The sequence below is a fragment of the Equus quagga genome, chromosome 22 (genome assembly GCF_021613505.1).
Source record: "Equus quagga isolate Etosha38 chromosome 22, UCLA_HA_Equagga_1.0, whole genome shotgun sequence".
Taxonomy (NCBI): Eukaryota; Metazoa; Chordata; class Mammalia; order Perissodactyla; family Equidae; genus Equus; species Equus quagga.
In genome coordinates, this window is record NC_060288.1 from 19,105,750 (window position 1) to 19,123,062 (window position 17,313).

At 40.2% G+C, this 17,313-nt stretch overlaps 1 protein-coding gene across 3 annotated transcripts in view; it reads right to left on the minus strand.

Moving 5' to 3' along the window:
* MTMR7 (myotubularin related protein 7) overlaps positions 1–17,313 on the minus strand; it is a 107,604-nt gene that overhangs the window by 71,871 nt on the left and 18,420 nt on the right. The window lies entirely within an intron of this gene.

Here is a 17,313-nt window from a genome sequence, read left to right on the forward strand (position 1 = left end):
CCAATGTTTAAAGCTCTGATGGAAGACGAGGAATGAGAAAAGCAAACTAGAAAGGAACGGCCAGTTAGCAGGAAAATCAGGAGAACGTGCTGTCAAGGGAAAGTGTGCAGAGGGAGTGGTTTAATAAGGGCAGAGAGAGTGTTTATGCCGAATGCTGCTGAGAGATCAAGCAGGCAAGAACCGTAAAATGCCCATTGGATTCGGTGAAGTGGAAGATGCTAGTGACCTCAGCAGAAGCGGTCCTGGGAGCACTGGCCTCAGAAGCCATGACACAGCAGCTGGAGGAGTGAACTCACGGGAGCTGAGAAAGCAGAGATCCTACTCTCTGTAGAAGTGTGGTTGGGACTGGGCAGAAGCCAGAGGGGAATAGCCTGACCACTCAAACTCCATCCCAGAGCAGCAAAAAAGCCAAAGCATACGAAGAGCTCTCCAGAAGTAACTGCTATGTGAAGACATTTTAAAGAAGGAAGCCTATTAGTGTTGCCAACAAGGGGGCATCTCAAATTGTGGGACACAGGAAATAAAACAACTCCCATTAGAAGGAATTTGTGAGAAATACATTTTAAAGGATTAAAGGGGCTGTCCCAGTAGTGCAGCGGTTAAGTTTACATGCTCCGCTGTGGCAGCCCGGGGTTCACTGGTTCGGATCCCAGGCACCAACCTACATACAGCTTATCAAGCCATGCTGTGGCAGGCGTCCCACATATAAAATACAGGAAGATGAGCACAGATGTTAGCTCAGGGCCAATCTTCCTCAGCAAAAAGAGGAGGATTGGTGGTGGATGTTAGCTCAGAGCTAATCTTCCTCAAAAAAACAAAAATAAAGATTAGAAAAAGGAGATGAAAATCACTGGGCAAGGATTTGCTCATCCTGCTCATGCTGAAGTCTCCCCAATCCTATGTAGCTTTTCCTCTCAGCTTTTAAATCTGGTCTTTCTAAAAATTATGAAAAATATACTTATTTATGTAATGTTTAAAGATTCAGAAATGTAGAAGGAAGAAAACACAATCACCCCTACTCCCATAATCCAAACACAAGCACTGTTAATGTTTTGGCATATTTTTTAAAATATTTATACCTTGAGGCTGGCCTGGTGGCATAGTGGTCAAGTTCATGCACTCCGCTACGGCGGCCAAGGGTTCACAGGTTCAGATCCTGGGCATGGACCCAGCACTGCTCGTCAAGCCCCGCTGTGGCAGTATCCCACATAAAATAGAGGAAGCTTGGCACAGATGTTAGTTCAGTGACAATCTTCCTCAAGCAAAAAGAGGAAGATTGGAAACAAATGTTAGCTCAAGGCCAATCTTCCCAAAAAAAGAACAAAGAAAGAAAAATATACCTCATTTTAAGCATTGTTTGATTAGGTAGTGAAGTTCTGGGGGAAAATAATCCCCGGATGGGGAGGAGAAGTCTAAGCCCAGTCTTGTGCTTTACCAAGCCTTTCCTTTGCTCCAAATCTTCAGGAGAGTCGGTTACATACCACAGTGCCTTGATGGGCTGGCTAATTAAGCATGGGGCAGGTTTTAATGCTGCATAGCTGTGTGTCATGGAACACGGATGCGTAAATGGATGGTGAAACAATTTACAACCTGAACTATCTCAGTGAGAGCAGAAGATTACGCCAGAGGGGACTGTGAAAATGCAGACCTCCACGAGAGCTGGCAGAAATTCTGGAGAGAGCTTTGGATTTCTGAAGGGAAAAGACTGGGAATGTTCAAAATAATTTTACCAATATCTCATGGGTCAGGCCGATCCCCCAGGCGTCATTTGATTTAAGTAAAAATTACCAAGATGATAATAATAAAAACAATATTTTTAGAGTACTTACTCTCTGTCATGTACTGTGCCATCGCTTTGCATATCTGACCTCAGTTAATCCCCACAATAACCCCAGGAGTTAGGTCCTTACATAATCCCCACTTCACAGTTATGATTAGAGACCTGACAAATTTCCCTAGGTCCTACAAGCAGCAGGTGGCAAGATCAGCCTGGAGCTAAGTTCTGTCTGATCCTAAGGCCCACGCTCATCGTCTACCGAGGCTACAGGCACTGGTGAATGTCTCTGAGGTCATTTCAGCCCTGTTATTCAAAATTAATATGTTTAGGATAATCTATTACTTTAAGCAACTTTATACATGAAATTAGTATTGGAAAATAGAATGCTTTAAGACAAAACTGTATTCACCAATCACTATCAGAATATTCTTCTTTGAGATAAAGACAGAAAGTCTGCGAATAGGATGGATACAAGAGCCCAAATGTTGGCACAAGGGGACACTCAGGATTCTCAGAACTAATAAAAGAGAGAACACGGAACATCCAATTCCATTCAACAAAGCGCCCATGTGGAGCACCACGTTAGGTCCTGAGAAGAAAGGGGTGAATGAGATTGAGTCTTTGTCTATCCTCAAGAATTGTACAGACTCAAAGGCAAAAACTGCCCCAGTTTAATGGCCTTTTCATTCCCATCCTGCTCTGTTGGGGATAGCTTAAGCAAAAAAGGAAAAGGTTTCATCAGCTTTTCTAGGCCAAGGCTGAAAAGCTTCAGTGAGAACACCGGGCCCTACCACAGAGCACTGCCAGGTCGGAAACAGGACACCACAAGTGCGCAACCCAAGTCTGGCTTGGTCCCTCCCTTGCCACCCGGGAATCAGCGGGACTTTGTAAATCACTGACACAGAGCCTCTCTTCAGCAATTCTCCATCGCGCCACCTTCTAATTTCAATCCTAATAGAATACGAGCCTTTACTTTCTACCCTGTAGGTCGAATACTGGACTGCTGAACATTTTGGGTTCCAGAATCATCTCAGACTATCTGTAAGTGTAAAGCTGCTCTGCAGAACAAAGAGTCCAGAGTGCAGGGTAGGGTTACCTTTTATTGAAAAGGACAGAAGGAAAACAAATGGCACTGGCGGCCGGCTTCGCTTGGGCCAAAGACCAAGTCCTTAAGTCCACATAAATTAGGCTAAAGGTCGCTGTCAATCATGAGGGGGAAGAGATCCAGAGGTTACTGAACAGGGAGAAATCAAAATGTCTGCAGAAGCCAAAACCTAAGACAAGTTTATGTTCTAATCTAAGAAAAGCAGCTAGATAAATACTTTGTCGTGCTAAATTTGGTATCATGACATTTTCTAACTCTACCAACTGGAAAAGAAAAGCATTTGTCTGTGAGTCAGGAGGCCTGGGCTCTGGTTCTGGTTCTGAAACTGAACTACTGGGCGTGGGTGGTATTGTTACCACATCTAGGTTTTGACATCTGTGAAGGACCTAATGGGTATGTCTTTCTCCCTTCCAGCAGGCTGCAGCTCTGACTCAGTGGTACCTTATAGAGAAGCGAGAGGGCACACAAACCACCAACTGTGAAAATACATACAATAATGACTCGCTAGGAAATTCTCCAGAAACTCAGCCACTCAGTAACGTGGTTGGCCAGCAAAACCCTTGTGATTTCCTAAGGAAAGGAAGCACCAGCCTCAGCAGCAAGAGACACCACGACAGTCTCTGAAACTGGCCCCGAGGCTGCACTGATACCCAGCGTTCAAGGCCCCTGGACATGCCAAGCCCGAGCACACCACCCGCTAGCCTGGGAGGGAAGCTGCCTGGGCCACAACTGGCTCCTCTTCAGTCTCCAGGCTCCCATCCCCAATAAGATTTTCTTCTCCTCTTTCCTTCTTTAAGAGTATTAGGTAATGGCTGCCCAGGAATCCTGAAAAACTTGGTAAGGCTTCCTGAATTATTTCTACCTCTGATAATTAAGTATCGTTTGGTTTTAAGTCTGAATTAATGAAGTGTCTTACTGTAGTGTTTAAAATATTTTGGTTGCACTTCCCTAGCAAATGACATCAGACTGCATCATATTTTTTTTAATTGAAGTACAGTTGACATATATTACATTAGTTTCAGGTGTACAACGTAGTGACTCAACATTTACATATATTACAAAATGATCCCCATGATAAGTCTTGTTACCATCGGTCACTATACAAGTTACTACAATATTATTGACTATATTCCCTCTGCTGTATATTAGATCCCCGTGACTTATTTATTCTATAACTAGGAGTTTGTACTTCCTAATCCCCTTCACCTATTTTGCCCATCCCAACTTCCCCCTCCCCTCTGGTAGCCACCAGTTTCTTCTCTGTATCTATGGGTTTATATCTGTTTTGTTCATTGGTTTTGTTTTTTTGATTCCACATATAAGTGAAACCATATAGTAGTTGTCTTTCCCTGTCTGACTTATTTCCCTTAGCATAATTCCGTCTAGGTCCATCCATGTTGTCACAAATGGCAAGGTTTCATTCTTTTTTATGGCTGAGTAGTATTCCACTGAATGTGTATACCACATTTTCTTCATCCATTCATCTATCAACGGACACTCAGAATTGCTGCCCTGTCTTGACTATTGTAAATAATGCTGCAATGAACACAGGGGTGCATATAGCTTTTCAAATTGGTGTTTTCGTTTTCTTTGGACAAATACCCAGAAGTGGAATTATTGGATCATATTGTAGTTCTATTTTTAATTTTTTCAGCAACCTCTATACTGTTCTCCATAGTGGCTGCACCAGTTTACATTCCCACCAACAGTGTAAGAGGGTTCCCTTTTATGCACATCCTCACCAACACTTGTTATTTGTTCTCCTTTTGATAACAGCCATTCTGACAGGTGTAAAGTAGTATCTCATAGTAGTTTCGATTTGCATTTCCCTGACGATTAGTGATGTTGAGCATCTTTTCATGTGTCTATTGGCCACCTGTATGTCTTCTTTAGAAAAATGTCTACTCAGATCCTCTGCCCATTTTTAATCGGATTGTTTGTTTTTTTGATACTGAGTTGTATAAGTCCTTTACATATTTTGGATATTAACCCCTTATCAGATATATCATTTGCAAATATCTTCTCTCATTCAGTAGGTTGCCTTTTCATTTTGTTGATAGTTTCCTTCACTGTGCAAAAGCTTTTTAGGGGCCGGCCTGGTGGCATAGAGGTTAAGTTCTCACGTTCCACTTCGGTGGCCTGGGGTTCGCCAGTTTGGATCCCAGGTGCGGACATGGCACCACTTGTCAGGCCATGCTGTGCTAGGCATCCCACATAAAATAGAGGAAGATGGGCATGGATGTTAGCTCAAGGCCAGTCTTCCTCAGCAAAAAGAGGAGGGTTGGTGGCAGATGTTAGCTCAGGGCTAATCTTCCTCAAAAAAAAAAAAAACCTTTTTAGTTTGATGTAGTCCCATTTGTTTATTTTTGTGTTTGCTGCCCTTGCCTGAGGAGTCAGATGCCCCCCAAAATTTGCTAACACCAATATCAAAGAGCTTACCGCCTACGTTTTCTTCTAGGAGTTTCATGGTTTCAGATCTTACCTTTAAGTCATTAATTTATTTTGAGTTTATTTTTGTATATGGTGTAAGAGAGCGGTCCAGTTTCGTTCTTCTACATGTAGCTGTCCAGTTTTCCCAACCCATTTACTGAAGACACTGTCTTTTCCCCATTGTATATTCCTGCCTTATTCTAGATTAATTGACCATATAACCATGAACTTATTTCTGGGTTCTCTATTCTGTTCCACTGATCTATGTGTCTGTTTTTGTGCTAATACCATATAGTCTTGATGACTACAGCTTTGTAGTATAGCTTGAAATCAGGGGTTGCAATATCTCTACTTTTGTTCATCTTTCTCAAGATTGCTTTGCCTATTTGGGGTCTTTTGTGGTTCCATACAAATTTTAGGATTATTTTCTCTAGTTCCGTGAAAAATGTCATTGGCATTTTGATAGGGATTGCATTGAATCTGTAGATTGCTTTGGGTAGTATGGACATTTTAAAAACATTAATTCTTCCAATCCATGAGCACAGACTATCTTTCCATTTATTTGTGTCATCTTCAACTTCTTTTATCAATGTCTTAAAGTTTTCAGAGTACAGGTCTTTCACCTCCTTGTTTAAATTTATTCCTAGGTATTTTATTCTTTTTGATGCAATTGTAAATGGAATTATTTTCTTAATTTCTTTCTGATAGTTCATTATAGAAACGCAACAGATTTCTGTATACTAATTTTGTACCCTGTAACTTCACTGAATTCATTTATTCATTCTAATAGTTTCTTGGTGGAGTCTTTAGGGTTTTCTATATATAGTATCATATCATCTACAAATAGTGACAGTTTTACTTCTTCCCTTCCAATTTGGATGCCTGTTATTTCTTTTTCTTGTCTGATTGCTGTTGCTAGGATTTCCAATACTATGTTAAATAAAAGTAACAAGAATAGATGTCCTTGACTTGTTCTTGATCTTAGAGGAAATGCTTTCAGCTTTTCATCATTGAGTATGATGTTAACTGTGGGTTTTTCATATGTGGCCTATGACATATGACCTTATGTTGAGGTATGTTTCCTCTATACTCACTTTGTTCAAAGTTTTTATCATAAATGGATGTTCAATTTTGTCAAATGCTTTTTCTGCATCTATTGAGATGATCATATGATTTTTACCCTTCATTTTGTTAATGTGGTGCATCACACTAATTGATTTGCAGATATAGAAGCATTCTTGCATCCCTGGAATAAATCCCACTTGACCATGGTATATGATCCTTTTAATGTATTGTTAAGTTCAGTTTGCTAATATTTTGTTGAGAATTTTTGTATGTATGTTCATCAGGGATATTGGCCTGTAATTTTCTTTTTTTGTAATGTCTTTTGTAGTGTCTTTGTAATAGTTCTGATATCAAGGTAATGCTGGCCTTGTAGAATGAGTTTGGAAGCACTCTTTCCTCTTCAAGTTTTTGGAATAGTTTGAGAATGATTGGTATTAACTCTTCTTTAAATGTTTGACAGAATTCACCTGTGAAGCCATCTTGTCCTAGACTTTTGTTTGTTGGGAGTTTTTTGATCACTGATTCAATGTCATTACTAGTAATTGGTTTTTTCAGATTTTCTATTTCTTCCTGATTCAATCTTGGAAAATTGTACGTTTCTAGGAATTTATTCATTTCCTCTACATTGTCCAATTTGTTGGTGTATAATTGTTCATAGTAGTCTCCTACGATCCTTTGCATTTCTGTGGTATTGGTTGTAATTTCTCCTCTTTAATTTCGGATTTTATTTATTTGGGCCCTCACTCTTTTTTCTTGATGAGTCCAGCTAAAGGTTTATCAATTTTTTTTATCTTTTCAAAGAACCAGCTCTGAGTTTCACTGATCTTTTCTATTTTTTTTTTTAGTCTCTATTTCATTTATTTCCACTCTGATCTTATTATTTCCTTCCTTCTGCTAACTTTAGGCTTTGTTTGTTCTTCTATTTCTAGTTCCTTTAGGTGTAAGGTTAGATTATTTCAGACTTTTCTTGTTTCTTGAGGTAGGCTGGTATCACTATAAACTTCCCTCTTAGAAGCACTTTTGCTACATCTCAGATTTTGGAACACTGTGTTTCCATTTTCATTTGTCTCAAAGTATTGTTTGAGTACCTCTTTGATTTCTTTGTTGACTCATTGATTGTTTAGCAGCATGTTGTTTAGCCTCCATGTGTTTGCGTTTTTTCCAGTTTTCTTCTTGTAATTGATTTCTAGTTTCATACCATTGTGGTTGAAATAGATGCTTGATATGATTTCAATCTTCTTAAATTTATTGAAACGTGTTGTGGACTAACATATAATCTATCCTAGAAAATGTTCCTACAGAATGTGAATTTGGAAAGAATGTGTATTCTGCTGTTTTGGGGTGGAATGTTCTATATATAGCTATTAAGTCCATCTGGTCTAACGTGTCATTTAAGGCCAATGTTTTCTTGTTGATTTTCTGTCTGGATGATCTATTCATTGATGTAAGTAGGATGTTAAAGTCCTCTGCTATTTTTGTATTACTGTCAATTTCTCCCTTAGTCTGTTAATATTTGCTTTATATATCTAGGTGCTCCTAGGTTGGGTACATAGATACACACAAGTGTTACAGCATCTTGTTGAATTGATCCCTTTATCATTATGTAATGCTCTTCTTTGTCTCTTGTTATAGTCTTTGTTTTAAAGTCTATTTTATCTGATGTAAGTATTGTTACCCAAGCTTTCCTTTCATTTCCATCCGCACAGTATATCTTTTTCCATCCCTTCACTTTCAGTCTGTGTGTGTCTTTAGATCTGAAGTGAGGCTCTTGTAGGCAGCATATTTATAGGTCTTGTTTGTTCATCCATTCAGCCACCCTATGTCTTTTGATTGGAACATTTAGTCCATTTACATTTAAAGCATTTATTCATAGGATAGTAATTATTCAGAGGATGTACTTATTGCCATTTTGTTAACTGTTTTCTTATTGTTTTTATCATTCTTTTCCATTCCTTTCTTCATCTCTTTTCCTCTTCCCTTGTGATCTGATGACTTTCTCTAGTGTTATGTTTGGATTCCTTTCTCTTTATTTTTTGTGTATCTACTGTTGGTTTTTGGTTTGTGGTTACCAAGGTTCATATATATCAACCTGTGTATATACTAGTTTATTTTAAGTTGGTGGTAATTTAAGTTCAAATGCATTCTAGAAACACTACATTTCTACTCCTCTCCATACGTTTTATGTTTTTAAAATCATATTTTACATCTTTTTATTCTGTGTATCCCTTAACTAATTATTTTGTCTTTTAACCTTCATATCAGCTTTATAGGTGGTTGATCCACTATCTTTATTATAAGTTTGCCTTTACCAGTGAGGTTTTTCTCTTTTATAATTTTCTTTTCTTTTTTCCTGAGGAGGATTAGCCCTGAGCTAACATCTGCCAATCCTCATCTTTTTTCTGAGGAATACTAGCCCTGAGCTAACATCCATGCCCATCTTCCTCTACTTCATACGTGGGATGCCTGCCACAGCATGGCTTGCCACACGTTGCCATGTCCGCACCCAGGATCCGAACTGGTGAGCCCTGGGCCACCGAAGCGGAAGGTGAGCACTTAACCACTGTGCCACCAGGCCGGACCCTATAATTTTCTTATTTCTAGTTATAACCTTTTCTTTTCTGCTTAAAGAAGTCCCTTTACTATTTCTGGTAAGGCCAGTTTAGTGGTGATGAACTCCTTTAGCTTTTGCTTTTCTGGGAATCCTTTTATCTCTCCTTCAATTCTGAATCATAACCTTGCTGAGTAGAGTACTGTTGGTTGTAGGTTTTTTCCTTTTAGCACTTTGAATATGTTGTGCCACTCCCTTCTGGTCTGCAGTTTCTGCTGAAAAGCCAGCTCACAGTCTCATGAGCATACCCTTGTATGTAACAAGTTGCTTTTCTCCTGCTGCCTTTAAGAATCTCTCTTTATCTTTAATTTTTCACATTTTAATTATAATGTGTCTTGGTATGGACCTCTTTGGGTTCATCTTGTTTGGTACTCTCTGTGCTTCCTGGAACTGGATGTCTGTTTCCTTACTCAGGTTAGGGAAGTTTTCAGCTGTTAATTCTTCAAATAGATTCTCTGCCCCTTTGTCTCTCTCTTCTCCTTCTGGGACCCCTATAATACAAATGCTAGTATGCCTAATGTTGTCCCAGAGGTCCCTTAAGCCATCCTCATTTTCAAAAATTCTTTTTTCTTTTTGCTGTTCAGCTTGGGTAATTTCCATTACCCTGTCTTCCAGATTGCTGATCTATTCTTCTGTATCATCTAATGTGCTATTGATTCCCTCTAGTATACTTTTAATTTTCAGTTACTGTATTCTTCAGCTCTGATTGGTACTTTCTTATATTTTCTATCTTTTTGTTGGAGTTCTCACTGTGTTCATCTATTCTTCTCCCGAGTTTGGTGAGCATCTTTATGACCACCACTTTGAACTCTTTAGCAAATAAACTGCTTATCTCTGTTTAATTTAGTTCTTTTTCTGAGGTTTTGTCTTGTTCTTTCATTTGGAATATATTCTTTTGTCTCCTTGTTTTGCCTAATCTCTGTGTTTGTTTCTATGTATTAGGTAGATCAGCTACATTTCCCAGTCCTGAAGGAGTGGCCTTCTATAGAAGATGTCCTGCAGGTCCAACAATGCAGGCCCCTCCGGCCACCAGAGCCAGGTGCTCCAGGGGTGTTCCTGGTATGGACTGCATGCACCTGCCTGTTGTGGTGGGGCTGACTGCTGCAGCTGTGCTGGCAGGTGGGGCTGCCCCTGGTGCTGCCAGCCAGGAGGTCCAGAGGAGGCACAGTGGTGGGCAGAGTTCTCAGGAGGGCACTCCCACTGGCACTAGCAGGCTAGAGGAAGGATTCCAAAATGGCACCTGCCAGTGCTGGACTCAGCAGGAAATCAGAAAAATGGCTGCTGCCAGTGTCTCAGTCCCCAGGGAGAGCCTCAGCTTCCTCCTGCCTCCATGGCAGGTGTTCCAAGATCAGTAAGTGGGTCTCCTTTACTAATGGTCTATGTGCTTTTTAATCTGATGTTTTTGTGCTAGCGCAGGTCAAGTGAGTCTGTGCATCACCCCTTTAAGAGCAGGTTTTCCTTTCCCTACAGATCTATAGTTTTCCTGGATATATTCCCCATTCCTTTTCAAAGCTTGGTGTTTTAGGGGCTTACCTCTCCTGTGCAGTATCTAAGGGTTGGGGTGCCCAATGTAGAGCTCAAAGTGCTTGCTCCTCAAGTAAAAGTTCCATACCTTCAAGATCCCTCCCCACCATGAAATGCCACACCTGGGGTGTAGTCTTTTTCCTTAGTGGGACTATATCTCTGCCTCTCCTACCATTTTCAGTGCTGTCTATTGTGGAGGCTCTGTTCATCCAGTTTCCAGGTCCCCTACGGAGGGAATTATTCCATATGTAGTTGTAGATTTGTTGTGTCTGTGGGAGGAAGTGAACTCAGGCTCTTTCCACACCGTCTTGCTATCTTGTACCCCCCTCCTTATATTTAATCATAATGCTCATAAAATTCCTTAAGATAAAAAGAAAACATTACGTAAAATGTATGTTTACAGCAGAATGCCAACCTGATTTTTGAAAACATACTATTTTTAAATCTATCTATCTAGCCATCCACCTTTTTACAATCTTTAATGGTGATATTCAGGCTACATGGTAGACAGACCAACCTGGATTCTTAGTGCCCACCCATCACATGCCCACACCACTGACCATAATGTAGCTAAGTGACAAGGAGGACTTGTGCAGAAACCAAACTTGAGACCATTACAATAATGAGTAGCTCAAAGTAAAGGCAGAGTCCATTTTTCCTAAAACGTTCTTCCACTGCAAGAAGAACACATCTCATGAGCCACAAAATATGGAGATGTAAAACACAAAAATTTGCATAATACTCCAGTTTAAAATGCATAATAATGTAGGTCCATTACATTGAGTGGTGAGGGTTCCACTGCTGAGGCACATAAGCTCCCAGGGAGAGGAGCTGTCTTTGGGCATCTAGAGTCTTGGATGTGGAAGCTGTTCTGGCTTTAAGCAGTGCCTACTCCCTCACTAGCTAACTGCTGAGAATCATGATCAGGCCAATCCAGGACTAATTTTCCAGAAAAGCTGATGGCAAAGAAGGAAGCACAACTGTGACAGATTCTTTTCAACTTCTCCCTTGAGCAGGAGCAGGGATTGCAGGCAAAAGAAGGAAAAGTGACAATAAAGACAATACTACCATTTACTGCGCATCTACTGAGCGTCAGGCATTGTACTAGGTGTTGTCCATACACCATTTCTAACCCAGCTGAAAGGTAGACATGGTAATCCCATTTTACAGGGATAAAAGGGAAGGACCTGAAGACTAAATCAATTGCCCAAAGTCTCACAGCTACAAAGTGATAGACCGAGATTTCAAAGCAGAAGTCTCTGACTCCCACATCCACTTCCCTAAACTCTCTCATGCTTTACCCCTTCAGGACAGGCCTAATAGTGTAAATGAAGAAAAAGCATCATGGCTCAAAAGCCTATCCTCCATTTTCCCCAAAATTTCAATTACAGAGTAACATGGTTTACAAGGAAAAACCACCAGCTGAAGCTAAAGCACTGAGAATTCAGTAGAGACCAGCTTCGTGGACCATTTTAACCCTCTGCCTATTCACTTCATCTTGTCTGGATGGGCAGAACCCATGGTACTGAGGGCAGCCTGGAGAGCCTGGTCTTCCAGGTGAGCCCAGGACTAGCTAGACAGAGTCTTGAAACGTGCACCAGTGTGTCTCACGTCATAAGGTGCAAGGACCTCCTGCAGCTTGGGGAGAACCATTGCAGGAATCAAGTTTCACTTCTTCTAACCAGCCATGCATTAATTATAGAAAAGTCTACCCTATTAGAAATTCTGAATGGTTTTATTTCTGGTAGGTGTCCCTGTGTCGCTAAGATGCTTTAAGTGTGAACCCAGAGCTCCTGGACAATGAATGATTCCATCAATGAGTAACTGCATGTGTGAGAGAAACAGAAAAAAGCATACATCTCAGGAGTTAGCAAGGAACAAATTATTGACAAATCCAAAACAGAGACTTCAGAGATGTAATTCTTATTTCCACTCAATGCTCACCTCATGTCTGTGACTTCATTTCCCCTCTGTTAAAGCAGCAGTAGACAGAATATGCATGAAAGATGAACTACCCAATGACAGTCACAAAGTTCTTTCACATACATGAAGAACACGAAATAAAAAATTCTTCAGTCAACTTAGAATTATTGTCACCTCTTACAACAGCAGAAAAAAGCATTTGATTTTTCCAGTTTTAAAAGAAGCACTTTCAATACTGTATTGTATATTTGAAAGTTGCTAAAAGAGTAGATCATAAAAGTTCTCATCACAAGAAAAACAGTTTGTAACTGTGAGATGATGGTTGTTAACTAAACTTACGGTGGTAATCATTTCACAATGTATACATATATCAAATCATTATGCTGTACACCTTAAACAAATACACTGTTACATGTCAATTATACCTCAATAAAACTGGTGAAATAAAATAAAATCATATTGTAAAATGTTACATAATAAATCTGTTTCCAAAAAAGAAAAAAAGGAGCACCTTTTCCCCTATTTACATAAAGTTGCTTAAACAAATAAAAGGGGGTAGTCATGAGCTTCAGGAGTTTTCTAACACAGCCATTTGGTAGAAAAATCAGCTACACCAGTCCTTCTCCCAAAAGGCGAATTTAATCTGTTTAAAACTATAAAACCAATGAAAGTCTTTTCCCAGGACCATTTTATTCAGAGGTCAGATATTGGAGAACTGACGAACTCAGCAAAAATCACAAAGCAAAATCCAAGAAAATACAACATGTAACCAGTATAAATACTTAAGAGTTTCTGCCCTTCATAAAATCCATAGAATATCTTTGATCTAACACAGAGAGAAATGCCGCTGGGATACACACATTGAGCTGCATGAAAATAATCCTATTTTCAAGCTGCCTGAAAAATTAACTCTTAGAAATGTATCCTGCTTTAAATCTAAATTATTTTTTAAAACACAGTTAATATAGTCAGATATAATACAAAGCAAGGTACCTATGCAAGAACCCTATGAAAATTAGACAGCTGCCATCCATCAGTTTAAGCCCTTTTAATTAATTTATTAATTAATGTTATTACTTTTTTGAGTGTCTACTCTGTACCAAGCACTCAGACTATTTAAAAGGCTCCTACCTGGTAATCCTGCCCACAGATTATCTGACTCCACCTCTATCTGTTAGGACTTTCTTAGGAACAAGACAGAAATCTCAACCTCATATGGATTAAGCCAAAAGGGATTTTATCAAAGCATATGTTCACAAAGATTGGTGGTGGGACTGCCTTCAGACTGGCCAGGGGTTCCACACTCTCAGATGCTCACCCTCATCTCTCAGCCGGGCCCCCTCTCTGCTCACGATGGCTCCAGTGACCCAGCCTCATCTCTTTCCACATCCATAGCCAGCAAGGAAAAGTACCACCTTTTCCAGCAACCCAAGCAACATCTCACTGCATTTCACTGGGTCACATGCTTATCTTTAAACCAGTCATTGCGGTCATGGGAATGACATGGGAATGACATGACGAGTGGCCGGATTTGAGGAACACACCACACCAAAAACATAGGCTGAGAGCAGGCGTGGCCCCTCAGAGAGGGCCAGGGAGAACGATGCTGAGCAGCCAAAGCCCCGCACACATCTGTCACATGATCTATTCCCAGGGCTGTCACCCAAGTAGTCATCCTACAACACACCTTTATCACAGCACTCCCTAGTCAAAGCCTCAATGGCTCCCCACTGCTATACCAGGTCTTTCCACAACCTGGCCCACCTTACTGTTTCAGCAGGTTCCTTTTTTAATACCCAAACCATCACCAGTATCATATGACAGGTGCCACTAATTATTCTCCAAAGATATATTGACCTACTAGAATCTGTGCATGGGAAGACAATCCTTCACCTGTTTCTTCCTCTATCAACATCTCCTTAGCCTGTAGAGCCCACATCTTCAACCCTACCTCCTAAGCACTAACTTTCCACAGGATGGAGCCAGCTTCAGCCTGGTTAAGCGAAGTAGGAGGATTCAGATTTGGAAAGACTAAGACTCAATCTGATACAGACTCACAATCCAAGTGATTTACACAGACCCAGGGGTAGATACTGGTAGAAAACTTCACCTCAGTGATCTTGATCCCATTTTCAAAAGTAAGGGGGAAACAGATGGATGAGTTCATCCAGGTTAATTTGTTATACTAGTTGCACAAAAGGACACTGAAAATGAATAAAGATCCTGGGATTGTATGCACGTTAGAAGGATTTTTAATGCATCAGATTCCAAAGCGAAGAATCTACGTATTTCCCCAATTTGCTGGAAAATTTGAGTCCTTTCTCTGGACAGGAAATAAGTATTTGATACACACCCTTCTGTAGATTTTTGGGCCACCTACAAATCTCCAAATAATTCCAATAATTCAAGTTATACTCTGTGTAAAATATAAGCTTTGTAAAATTTGCTTTTAGAAGAAGAAAAAAAATCAAACTTCCTATATAGATAAGGATATTTTTATCCAGTTTAGGTCAAGGTGAAGAAAATATCTTGATGATTTCAGCTAGCCTCAAATGCCTATAAATGGGCAAGTTGCTGAGTTCCATCTACCTATGCAATTGTTAAAACAGTAGATTTGACTGACATTTAACTAAATTTTAAAAATTCCGTAAGAGGGATAATAAAGTTAAAATAGTTAGTGACACAGAGCCATAGCTACTTAAGAAACGAGAGTGCTAGGAATTCTTGGAAAAGGCAGAGAAAAGAAAAGGGAGCCCATTTTTGCTCAGGGGAAACTATAAATGTATGCTGGCAGCCAACTCTCATAAATAAAAAGCCAGGCACTTGAGAGTTCTGCACAGGGCTCATATAATTTATTTTGGTAGGATGACCCTGGATGTGCAGGCTTAAAACAACATGCACTGTTGAACAAGAGGACAATCTCAGGATTTATTTCAACACCACCTTAAAATAACCTCAACCAAAAATACCATTTTCAACAAGCACAAATAAGAGAAAAAGGGGAAGAAAGATGTCAAGAGGAAAAATAAATGAAGAACAGATGCTGGGCCCATTGTAACTCAAAGAACAAATGTATGAAGTAACCTATTAAAGACAGCTGGTTCAAAAACAATAGTCATTTTAAAAAAATAAAATAGAATTGGGAGAATTAAGACCTTACTATGGAGCAATATAGAAAGTCAAAGACTTATTTTATTATGATGATTTTCCTCTACAAATATTTCTAAAATTCTAAAATGCTTCGGAAGCTGACATATTTTTGACAAAGGCACTAACAGGAAAGGACTAAACCATCTACTTATATAGCTCTTTGGGAACTATGGGAAAACATTTTTCCAAGGGCAAGTTGTGCCAAATGGAACTTATCGAAGGTCCAAAGAGGAGACAGCCGGGGCACAGAGAGAACCAAGTCGTATACACCCCCCTCCCACCATCTTCTGGCAAGTATCGGTGCCAGAAGAGGAAGGGGTGCAGCCCGTTCACCCAGGGCAAGGCCAGGGTCCAGCTCATTTACACATTCCCATGCCTCACTCCTGGGCTGCAAGCCCCCAAGGACAGGCTCCATAATCGACACCACATTTTTCTCCTTCTCCTCTTACGCTACAGCCCGCTGGAGCCCGTCATTCCCATTCTGGGAAATGAGCATCAAGCAGAATGCCTTGCAGACACAAAGATTTGGCAGCCTCTTCTGAGGCCCCATAAGAAAGGCTGCACCACCACCCTGTCACAATAAGCTCTGAGGTTACCAAGTGCAGCGAGGACGCCACTCCCCCAGCACAGCATGTCCCCTCCAGCCCAATACCCAAGATCTACTTCCTTAATACTGCTTTTCCTTGACTATCCCAGTCCACAGTGATCATTCTATATCCTCTGAATTACTGTGACACCTCTGGTCATTACTGTTTACTTCCCCTTTATCCTACGCTACCTTACTACATGCTATTTTTATTATACCACTTTAATTGTTTCCAAGAAAGTATATTCTCAAGGAAGTACTGATTCTTTTATTTCCAATATTCCCTGTAGCACCGTGAAGAATGCTAAGCCCACACTTACAGTAGAACTATGGGAAGAAAGAAAAGAGAGACACAGTCCTTGCCTTACTGACTTCCCGAAATGACAGACCATTACAATTTCAGAACACCATAACAACCCTCAACTGGACGATCCTTAAGGACAAGAGCTGTGTTTTTTTCATTTTCGTATCCTAACGCCTAGCACATGTACGTGCTCAAATATTCATCTACAGAATGAAAACTAACAACACCATGGTAAACAAAAGTATCTGAGGGCTTGTAGGTAGAAACAGGCATGATTCACCAAGAATGCTTCATTACGGAATTTGAATTTTCAGACAAGGAGGTAAGGAATATTCAACGCGGCAGGTGTTGTAAGTATGAGAAACAGGAACAGAGACGAAAAAAACTGAACTGCATCTGCCAAAGTGAAAACTAGGTGCCATGGAACTAAGGCTTTCACTTTTTTCCATAGCTGGGATCCAGCATGCAGCTACGGTTGAACAAGTAGTCTTTAAAAGCTGCTGTAAACACAAGCCAGCAGGCAAAAAGAAAAGCTGCACCATCAAACTGGATGAGAGATTTTTTTTAAAAATCCAACTAGTCCCACACTGGACAGAGGTTAACCAGTTGGTGTGGAATCTGAGGAGTTTTAACAAAGTTTACTTTTGCTTTACGTCATAAGTTCCTTGTGTGATTGCTGTATGTGAATACACAGCTCTTGGCAACACTCTTTCTTTGGGAAGTTGAGACTATTTAAGATACCAATGTCCTGTCAGTTTAAGGATACATTGTAGAGCTGAACTTTGAGTCACTATACAAGAATTTTTTTCATGCTGTCATTTGTGATATGTTTTGTGAGAAT